The sequence below is a fragment of the Marmota marmota genome, unplaced genomic scaffold (assembly GCF_001458135.2).
Source record: "Marmota marmota marmota unplaced genomic scaffold, marMar, whole genome shotgun sequence".
Lineage (NCBI taxonomy): Eukaryota > Metazoa > Chordata > Mammalia > Rodentia > Sciuridae > Marmota > Marmota marmota.
In genome coordinates this window covers 19,476,532-19,487,620 of record NW_026000016.1, presented here as the reverse complement: position 1 = coordinate 19,487,620, position 11,089 = coordinate 19,476,532, and the positions used below count along the sequence as shown (strand labels likewise).

At 38.2% G+C, this 11,089-nt stretch overlaps 1 protein-coding gene and 1 non-coding gene across 2 annotated transcripts in view; both read right to left on the bottom strand.

Moving 5' to 3' along the window:
* Efcab2 (EF-hand calcium binding domain 2) overlaps nucleotides 1–11,089 on the bottom strand; it is a gene marked incomplete at its 5' end in the record, with an annotated part of 131,747 nt that overhangs the window by 65,474 nt on the left and 55,184 nt on the right. The window lies entirely within an intron of this gene.
* LOC125618586 lies at nucleotides 8,714–8,817 on the bottom strand. Its single transcript, XR_007349925.1, has one exon. It is a non-coding gene; the product is annotated as a U6 spliceosomal RNA (small nuclear RNA).

Sequence of the window (11,089 nt, the reverse complement as noted above, 5' to 3'; positions counted from 1 at the left end):
TTTTTTTTTTTTTTTTTTTTTCCTTTCTCTACTGACCAAGGTTCCCCTCCTCCTGCAAGAAGGAAATATCTTCACGTATGCTCTGGAAGCTTCAGTGAGGTCCCCTGTGCTGTCCCTGTTTCTGGCCTAAGATCTCATCAGCACAATAGTTTTCCTTTCTCCCATTTCTCCTCAAGACATGCTGCACTGGCCTTGGCATCCCAGTGCAATACAGAAAAAGAAGAGAAGGAGGCACAAAATCTATTAATTAATATTGAACTTTTTACTGGTCTTGGCAAGTAGGGGAATAAATTTTGATTGGGCTTATAAAAATGAAGAGACGTGACTTATCTGTTGCCTTCAAATTGTTATCATACAATTCCTATCTGTATTCATTTGTAGTTTAGAAATGGAATGATTAGGAAATTCCCACATGAAGACTCTTTCTTCTAAGTAGTACGAGGCAAGATCTTTGCTGAGAGTGAATGGGAAAGAAGAAAGAAGCCAAGATTTGTCATTCACTCAACACTACTTGCCTCCACAGGGCCCCACATCTCAGAACACCAAGTCCTGGCCCTGCTCTCACATTCTACAGCCTGAACTTAACTGGATGAACTGCATTTTTGCATTTTTTCTGTGTGCCCCTCTAGAATCCCTCTCCATTATTCTCTACCCCTCCAAGTTTCCCCAGGACCTATTTCTTTGTCTTTTTGTATCCAGCTGTCTTGCCTCAGGTTTCCTGCCATGCTTAGTCAACAGAGGCAGAGCACTGCAGTCTTCTATTACTGAATAACAAGCTGCCCAAAATATAACTGGCTTCATAAACAACGCTTTATTATTTTTCACAGTTGTGGGTTGGCTAGGTGGTTTCTCAACTGGTTTTGCCTGGGCTCACTCATGAACCTGTGTTTAGCAGTTAATTAATCTATACATGGTTCTCAATGTTCCACAGTCAGCCCTTCAAATTTTCCATTATCACCATCCTGAACTCTGGGCCCCTTCACCTTCCATCCTGCCTGCTCTGTTAACACATAACCCTGAACCACTCTAATTTTCACTTTCTTTGTTCCTACAAAGCACTGCTGGAAGAAAACATTTAACAGAAAAAAACATGGCCCACCACAAATTCATTCTATCCAACACCAAATGTATCTTAGATGGTGCCTAACAATTCTTCTATTCATCTCTGTTGATTCCTAGTAAACTCCCTCACAATACCTATTCTCCATCATCTCTGCCTCAAGCTCCAAAGCACTACTCTGTTCCCCTTAGCAGAAGGTCTATCATCTTCATTACTGAATAGATGTAAACTACACCATCCCTGGTATCACTATTAACTCCATACCCCCTTTACAGTCACTGTCTTTGGACCAGGAATTGTGAGGTCCACAGGGGATATAAGGAATTGCTGAGAGTGAATGGGAAGGAAGATGTGGTCTTAACAAGACCAGGTGCCCACATCACACAAGCAGGCCCCAAAGGAGATCCTTGGGGTGCAGTATCCCATCAGGGAAGGCAAGTGCTATACCCCACCTCCAGGAGCTCCACCTACAAGACCAACCTTCCCACCCAAATAACCTTCACCATCTTGAGGGTGGAGATACAAGCAAACAACAGACAACACCACCCATTGGATGAGAATGGAAACAGGAAAGACACTGATATCCAATAAAAACAAGACTTGAATCTTCCTTGAGATTTCCCTCCCTCCCCCCCACCCTCTCCCGCCCTCACATCCCCAACATTTGTGAAACCAAGAACTTTTCATGAATTAGGCTACTGAGGACTGGAATGTTTGAACAGTATTTATAGTGGTGTTGTACATTCTTTCACCTCCTATTTTTACACTTTTTATTTTTCTTAATTTTTATGTTTGTTTGTTTTCTGTAGTCTACTGTCTTCCCACTTACTTGTCTCCCCCAAATCACTTTCTCTCTCTCCTCTTGCTACTAACCAACTTCTTTAGGTTCCTCTTTCAACCTTTCTAAGATCTACTAACTCTATATCCTCACCTCCTACCCCCTCAACATCTCATCCGACACCTCACCTGGGTTTTTGGTCCACCACCAGAAACTGTAGATAGACCCTATTGCAAACCTACTGTTTATATTGTAGATAATAACTGAACTTACCATTTCTGTATCTTGTGACAAAAACCATAAACATCTTAATAGTAGCTACTTGGTTTAAGGCTGTATATTGTTTGTATTTGGATCTATTAATATTGTTCTTCCCCCTAAAGGGGAGGTATTGGAACACTACAGGGACACTATAAGTTTATAGGATAAAAACTGTAACACCTTGGATCTGCAGTGCTAGAAGGGAAAACACATGAACAACATGAAAAAACAAGGGAAGAAAGTGCCCCAAACAAACCAAGAATCCATGGCTAGCACAACAGAAGAAATGACAGAGAAGAAGTTCAGAATGTATATAATTAAAATGTTCTGTGAATTAAAGGATGATATAAGAGAGCAAATACAGCAGCAACAGATCATTTCGATAAAGAACTACATAAGCAAATACAGTAAGCAAAAGGAGATTGAGGTTCGAAAAAAAACCCCAAACAAACAGAAATCCTTGAAATGAATGAAACAATAAACCCTCTTGGGGGGTGTTAGCTTCACTGTTGGCTCAAGTGTGTTCCTGACAAACCTTCCTCCACCTCTCAGTATCTTCATTCTTTCCTAAAGGAATAAATCAGTTGTTTCCTCTTTTGCATTAAATATTGATGTCTTCCTTACCTTGAAAAAATATTTTGATGCATGCTTTACCACTCCTAATCATTCTACTTCCCTGATTCCTTTCAACAATATCAATACTAATACTTCTTCTAAATTATTTCCCTCTCTCTCTCTCTCCTTTTAAATGTGATTGAACCCAGGGCCTTGCATATGCTAAGTGAGCCTCTATCACTCTATCCCCAGCCAGAAATGACTTCTCTTTTAACTGCCAACTCCATGCCCCACACATTTAATCCACACCTAACCTTTGCAGAATCCTGCCATCACTGCTCCAAAGTTAGACCATTCTCTCTTACTATTTCTCTCCTTCTTTATCTTTTCTCCCTCCTTCTCACCATTCCTTTCTTCCACATTTCTGTCTCCCATTCTTCCTCTCAAAGCCACCTGCAGCCCCCTGCCCCTGAACCCCTGGTTGCAAGATTACCTTGATTATTTAAAATATTACAGAATAAGCAGTATAATAGATTTAGAAAAAAAGATCACTGGTGGGGCTGGGGTTGTGGCTCAATGGTAGAGCGCTCGCCTAGCACACGTGAGGCCCTGGTTTCAATCCTCAGCACCACATAAAATAAAATAAAGATACTGTATCCATCTACAACTAAAAAATAAATATTAAAAAAAAAGATCACTGGTGGCCTTAATAAAAACACTTGCAGTGAAGAAGGGAAGAAAAATTCCAAAGAGTACTGTTGGCAAGAAAATTAGATCCCAGTGACAGAATACGCAATTGAAGAACATGGCTATTTAAACAGAATGCATGCTGGGCATATTGGTACATGCCTGTAATCCCAGTAACCTGGGAGGCTAAGGAAGGAGGATTGTAAATTCAAGTCTCAGCAACTTAGCAAAACCCTGTCTCAAAATAAAAAATAAAAAGGGCTAGGGATATAGCTCAGTAACAGACCACCCCTGCTCAATCCCCAGTATGGGGGCAGGGGACTGCACACCACAACCAACTATTGTTGCACCATGTAGTAGGTACAGTTCTAACGCAGTGCATGTACTAATTCACTGAACCACACAAAACCCCGTAAAGGAGGTCCTACAATTATCTTCATTTTACAAAGGTGGAAACTTAAGCTCAAAGACACTCAATAACTTGAATAGGATCATATATTGTCAACATATTCAACTCCTAAGAACTAGGGAAATCTTGATGAAAGCTGTGAAATCTAACAGAGGAATGGGGATGAGAACAAACAAAAACTTTCATCATGTGAGAAAGGTAGATTAATTAGCTTTCTGAGTTAGGAATGGACATTTCCTCCAAGTCTAGAAAAAAAAAATTCTCACACCTCTCTCATATCTCTTTTGCCAGGATCATGATCTGTGTGGATGTGAGAAAAAAATACCTTCTGGCTGTCAGGTTAGTATTAGTGAAATACAATCATACGGCGTTTAACCATGTATATCAGCCTCTGTTTTAAAGTGCTTTAAATATTCTTATTCACTAACTCCTCACAGCAGCTCCCTGAGCAGGTAGTATTGTTTTACAGAGGAGGAAAACTGAACCACAGAGAGGTCAAGCAATTCTTCCAAGATCACTAGGAAACAGTGGAAATGGAATTCAAACACACACAGCCTACAATCTGTGAGATTCACCATGCAACTGCTATCTCTCAAACATTCAATTTTAAAAAGCTCAATAAAGTATTTAATTCGACTTAAAAGAACCTTGTAGGGGGAAGGGGTACTAGGGATTGAACCCTCAGTGCTCTACCAGGGAGCTACATTCCAGTCCCGACTTTTTTATTTTGGGGGCGAGGACCAGGGATTGAACTCAGGGGCTCTTGACCACTGAGCCACATCTCCAGCACTATTTTTATTTAGAGACAGGGTTTCACTGAGTTGCTTTAGTGCCTCACTGTTCCTGAGGCTGGCTTTGAGGTCTCAATCGTCCCTCAGCCTCCAAAAATCAATAGGATTACAGGCATGTGCCACCACACCCAGCTATCCAGCCCTTTTTATTTTGAGATAGGGTCATACTAAGTTACTGAGACTGGCCTCAAACTTGTGATCCTACTGCCTCAGCCTCCCGAGTAGCTAGGATTTCACACATTAGGTGTACAAATTCAACTAAAGCAGAACTTCTTGACGATAATGACTATAACAAGGTGGTTCCAAAGAGACATCTGGAGATACCACACCATAGGAGCTTTGAAGATAGATCCAAGGGCCACAAACTGATGACCTGAAGGACAAATTTGGCCCTCAGATGATGTTTTTCTTAACATAGGGTTCGTTTATGATTTTGTTTTTGTTTCTTGGTATTGGGGATTGAACCCAGGGCCTTATGAATGGTAATCACGTACTCTACTACCGAGCTACAATCCCAGCCTGTTTGTTTGGAACATACACACATGTTGTAAATACTATCCTGTATTCTTTCTGATTCATACATTTCTAGACTGGCCCCCATAAGAATCTGGGTTTATTAATCCTGAAAAATACTAGTTTTGTACTATGTAAGAATTTACCTACAAGAAGCCAGGGAATGAATCAAATGACCTCTTAAGACTCTCTCCAAGTGCTCTGATTCCAACATTATTTTAAAGAACATTGCTATAATTTGGATAAGTGTTCCCCAAAGACCCATGTGTTGAAATCCTGGTCAACATATTAGGTAGTGGAAGCTTAAGAGATGGGGCCTAGTAGGAGGAAGTCAGGTCACTGGGGGCATGTCCTAGAAGGGATATTGGGGTCCTGGCTCGTTATTTTTATTTTTTTGCTTCTTAGCCACCATGATGTGAATAGGCCTCCTCCACGGTTTGCTCTTGGTTGGCCTTTTGGTTTCGGGCTATAGACTGAAACCTCTGAAACTCTGAGTCAAAATAAACCTTTCCTATTTTTAAATTGATTAACTTGGATATTTTATTACAGTTACAGAAAGCTGAGACAAACACACATAAACATAAACCTGGCTTATAAGAAAATGTTCTTGATCTTGGAAGAACTACACTAGAACATTCCAGTGTTGCCAAGTTTTTGATTTTCAATTCTGAAGTACAGAGTAAAAATGTTGCAATTAATGGTTTTTTGTTTGTTTGTTTGTTTTTTAGTTATAGTTAGACATTTATTTATTTAGTTTTATGTGGTGCTAAGGTTTGAACCCAGTGACTTTGCATGTGCTAGACAAGCACTCTACTGCTGAGCCACAACACCAGCCCCACAATTAGTGTTTTAATTACATATTAAATGTTGAAATTAATAATTGAATTAGGATTAAGACATCTTTAATAAGCCAAAGTGATACAGTTTGTATAACACAAAAGAACAAATTATGTTATAGTTTACATTAAGATGTTTGTTATCATTTATCACTTTGGTTTGGATTGCTGAGAATAAAATGTGAATATTTTTGGTTTTTTAGAAAAAAGATTTCTATTTCAAAAATTTCAATCTAATAAATTGTAAGAATGGCATATTGAACTGCATGCTTTCACCTAGATTCACCACTTATACATTTTATTATCATTATTACCATCATTTTGCTGGACTGTTGGGAGAGTAAATTGTAGACATTATAACAGTTTCCTGAAATATTCTAGTGTAGATCTTCCAAGACCAAGAACATTTTCTTATAAGCCATAGGGTTTATGTTTGTTTTTGTCTCAGCTTTCTATAACTGTAATAAAATATCCAAGTTAATCAATTTAAAAATAGGAAAGGTTTATTTTGACTCAGAGTTTCAGAGGTTTCAGTCTATAGCCCGAAACCAAAAGGCCAACCAGGAGCAAACTGTGGAGGAGGTCTGTTCACATCATGGTGGCTAAGAAGCAAAAAAATAAAAATAATGAGCCAGGACCCCAATATCCCTTCTAGGACATGCCCCCAGTGACCTAACTTCCTCCTACTAGGCCCATCTCTAAAGTATTTAAAATACTTATAATGAAGTAAAAGTTGAGATCAGGCTGGATACTAGTCTACCATGCCTTGGAGATAAAAGTGCATAGAAAAGAAGGAGCCACTGATAGAGGCAGTAATGTGAACTGTTACCTGATGCTATATGATAAGAGCTGGTTTTACGTTTGGCTTTTATGGAACATGGGGTTCAAGTCATCAGAAGCAGAAATGCCAAGCTTTCTGAGGATGAGCAGCAGTTCCTAGCTGAACCGGTCAGACTGACCTCTAGCCTAGAAGGCAGCTCACCAGGCAAGTACCTTTAGGGGCAACCAGTTGATTACACCACTCAGTAAAAGCAGGGTAGAGGGAGACTGAGAAGAAAAAAATATAAGGGCAAATGAAGTAGGGGCAAGGAGGTAATGTTTAAACACTAAGAAGTCCCTTATTCTTGAACATCTGTTTCTTCAGATACAATAAAGTGAAATGAATTTATTTCAAGAATCCTCCAAAGAGCTAGGGTGAAGTTCATTGGTAGAGTATCTGCTTGGTGTTTTCAAGGCTCTGGGTTCCATCCTCAGCAATGGAACTCCTAAGTTCCTGAGTCCTTGAGATGAGAGTAAAGGGCAATTATAGCAGAAGCAAAGATGACTCAGAGCTTCTCTTGTTTGTTCTCCCATGAACTGAAATATAAGACTAGAGGCAAGGAAGAACGAATGATCCTCTGAGCCACTCTTACATCATAATTCTGGTGCCAAGAACATGGAAAAGCAGCCTAAGGGACCAGGTAGGCCCTGAAAAACTCCAGATGATACTCCAAATGGTATCTGGGTGAGCTGGGATGCTGGCCACTGTAGAGGGAATTAGGGTTCACAGCTCAGCCTTAGGAGTAGTAAGACTCCCAGAGGTGAGCTAAGGAAAAAAGAGAAAGGCAATAAAGAACAGCAGCCAGAAGAAGTTCAGGCCACTAGTTATGAAAAAGAGTTAGAGGTTTGCAAAGAGAGAAAACTGGAAGGGAAAATGTTGAAAGAGATAAAAATATAGTTTCAGGAGACAGGGACTAGAAATGTCAATGCTTAATGATGAAAGTAAAGAAAGAAGTTCAGGGGCTAAGGGTATGTATAGCCAGTGGCAGAAATCCTGCCTAGTATGCACAAGACCCTGGGTTCAATCTCCAGCAAAAGAAAGAAAGAGAAAAAGAAAAAGAAAAAAGTTCATAAGAAGGGAAAAAAAAAGGTAATTGAGAATAACTAGAAAACAAAGCAAAAGCCGGGTTCAGTGGCGCATGCCTGAAATCCCAGCAGCTGGGAAGGCTGAGGCAGGAGGATTACAAGTTCAAAGCCAGCTTCAGCGACTTAGCAAGGCCCCTAAGCAAGTCAGTGAGACCCTGTCTCTAAAAATAAACATACATAAAAAGGCTGGGGATGTGGCTCACTGGTTAAGTGCCACTGAGTTCAGTTCCTGGTACCAAAAAAAAAAAAAAGTGAAGCAAAAATGAAAAAGCAATTCATAGTCATATATAATATTGCAGTTGATTTATCTATTTTACTTAATGAGATTTTGAATCGAGTGAATTTATTGCAAATTATTTTAAAATAAGCTTTTTAAATGATTTTATTATTATTAAAGTATTTAAAAAATCCTAATGTAACCTTTTAAAACAACTTCTTTAAAAAGTGAAGCCAGTGTAATAAAATAAAATTAATTTTTTTTCAAGTTTAATAATTCCTTCTTTTTTGTCAGGCTTTTGGAAGAAAGTAGAGAGAAATGGTATAAATAAACTCATCTGCAGGCAGTAGCCTGCTGGTCATTGACTGGCTCCTCACAAGAAAACAGTCCTGACTTGTGGCATTGATTTGAACAGTGTTGATTTGAACCATGTAAATATGCCCACCATACCCAGTTCCAAGCTATTGACCATCAACTCGAAAGTCACTCAAGGTGGCATCTGGGAGAAATGCGTAAGTAGCATTCCACTGTAAAGTATGTTCACCAAGCATATACCAGACATACATGACCTCAACTGCATAAATAAGAGTAAACTGTAGTAAGGTAATTGGGAAATGGTAAATTTTGAGTTTTTATAAACTTTGGGTTTTTTCATTCTTAACAAAAACATTTATTTTACATTTTATCCAGAATAACCTGAAAAAAATACGGGGCACTTCATGAGTTAGTGTGTAATCACTGTATAGGGGACATGCTAATCTCCATGTTATTCCAATTTTAGTATAAGTGCTACCAAAGTGAGCACCCTTGTTTTTAATACATTTTAATTAAGTTTTTATAACTTGAAAAATATAAACTAATTTTTAACAATGGCTTGGAGAATTCCTGAAAATTTAGCACTCAGTTCTTATGATTGGTACAAGTCAGCATGATTTGCCTCCAGCACACTCCTGACACTCTCCCCCACACCCCCGCCTCTATACAAGTTAATATTCTACCATAGATACAAACCAGAAATTAAATACAACTCTTTTTTTTGGCGGGGGGGGGGGCTTTAAAATATTATCTTCCTCCTTTTTAAATCAATTTTATAGGATTTTAAATAAATTACCAACATGTCGATTTTGATAGGGTTTATGGAGAAAATGACTGTCTCATACAAAGATTTTTATTTTTTTCAAAGGTTTTTAAATATGCAGATGGGTACTATTTGTCTTTGGCAAAGTATGGAGATACCATAAACTGATAAGAGGTACAAATTAACACCAAAAGCCTTTATAATTAAGTATATGTTTATGCACTTGCACCACACAGAGAGTAGTAAACATAAAAGTAAATTTATTTCAAAACAAATGAGTCACATTAACGGCCCAGAAGTGGCATCATCACTTAATCTGGATCACCTAAAATACAGCATTTGGATCACTTAAAATGTTTGACCTAGTGAAAGCTGTTTTTTTTACAGGCATTCAAGGGTGTAGTAGTATCACGTTCTTGACACAAGGTGGAGCCAGTGCCATGAAGCTAGGCTGTGAGTGTTCAGTTAAGGGCGGTCTAAGGTCAAAAACATCCGGAAGCAAAGACCTGATTCAGGACATCTGATGCAATCCTAAGGGGCAAAAGAATAGGCAAAACATTTTATTTCTATGAACTAGCTGATATATCATGCCAAGTATGAAAGAATATTTAAACAATTCAATTTCCAGGAACAAAGCAGAATTTGAAAATGATTTTCATTCATTTAACAAATATTTACTGAGCTCTACACTATATGATGAGTAGTATTTACAGTAGAGAACAACAACAACAAAAAGACCTTGCACTTATTTTTTTTGAAGCATTTTTCATAGATCAACCTTATTTTGAAGCCAAATAATGAAATGAAGCTAAAATAATGGCAAAATCTATTCAGCAGAACTATTCTATTCATAAAAGGTCTTTTTTTCCAAGGAACCTGAAATCAAGTGAAGATCATTAAAAAATAAATATGTGTGTGTGTGTGTGTGTATTTCCCCAAAGTCTTTTGTTTCTAACTTACTGCAATGCTATTTCTTATATATGCCTATGTGCTATAGTCCATAGTCCTCAAACACAGAACTCAGGAACTCCCATGCATCATAAAAAAAAAAAAAAGTAAAATACTAGGAATTGCAGAGTAAAACAATAAATAATTTAATGGCATAACTACTTTTACACCTACTATGGCTCAGGCACTTCCCTACACATTATGATTACCATGATACACTAGAAAGATAAGGTCCCAAACTGGGCTGGGATTGTGGTAGAGTGGTAGAGTGCTTGCCTAGCATGTGTGAAACTCTGGGTTCAATCTCAGAACCACATATAAATAAATAAAATAAAGGTATTCTGTCCATCTGTAACTAAAAATATTAAAAAAAAGAAAGAAAGAAAGAAAGAAAAAGACAAGGTCCTTGCTCTAACCATGAAACTTACAATTAGGTGGGAAAAAGCATGAACATAAATAAATATGAGCTAACTTTAGGCAGTAACATATGCTATGAAGAAATCACCACCATCACCATTATTTTCATAACTGTATTTGTTTGCTTGGACTGCCATAACAAAATCACACACACTGAATGGTTTAAACAAAAGCAATTTGTTTTCTCATAATTCTGATGACTGGAAGTCTGAAATCAAGGTGTCAGCAGCTTTGGTTTTTTTTGAAGGCCTCTCTGCTTAACTTGAGAGGGCACTGCTTTCTCTGTGTCCTCACATGATCATTCCTCTGCACATCACCATCCTTAGTGTCTATGTATCCAAACTCCCTCTTCTTATATATAAAGAACCAGTCAGATTGGATTGGGATCTACCTTAACAGTATCATTTTAAACTTAATTGCCTCTTAAAGACTTTATCTCCAATTAAAGTTACATTCTGAGGTCCTGGGAATCAAGACTTCAAAACACACCAGGGGCTGGGGCTGTAGTTCAGTGGCAGAGCATTTGCCTAGCATGTGTGAGGCACTGAGTTCGATCCATTTGCACCACACAAAAAAACAAGCAAATAAAATAAAGGCATGGTGTCTATCTATGACTACAAAAAAAAAAAAAAAA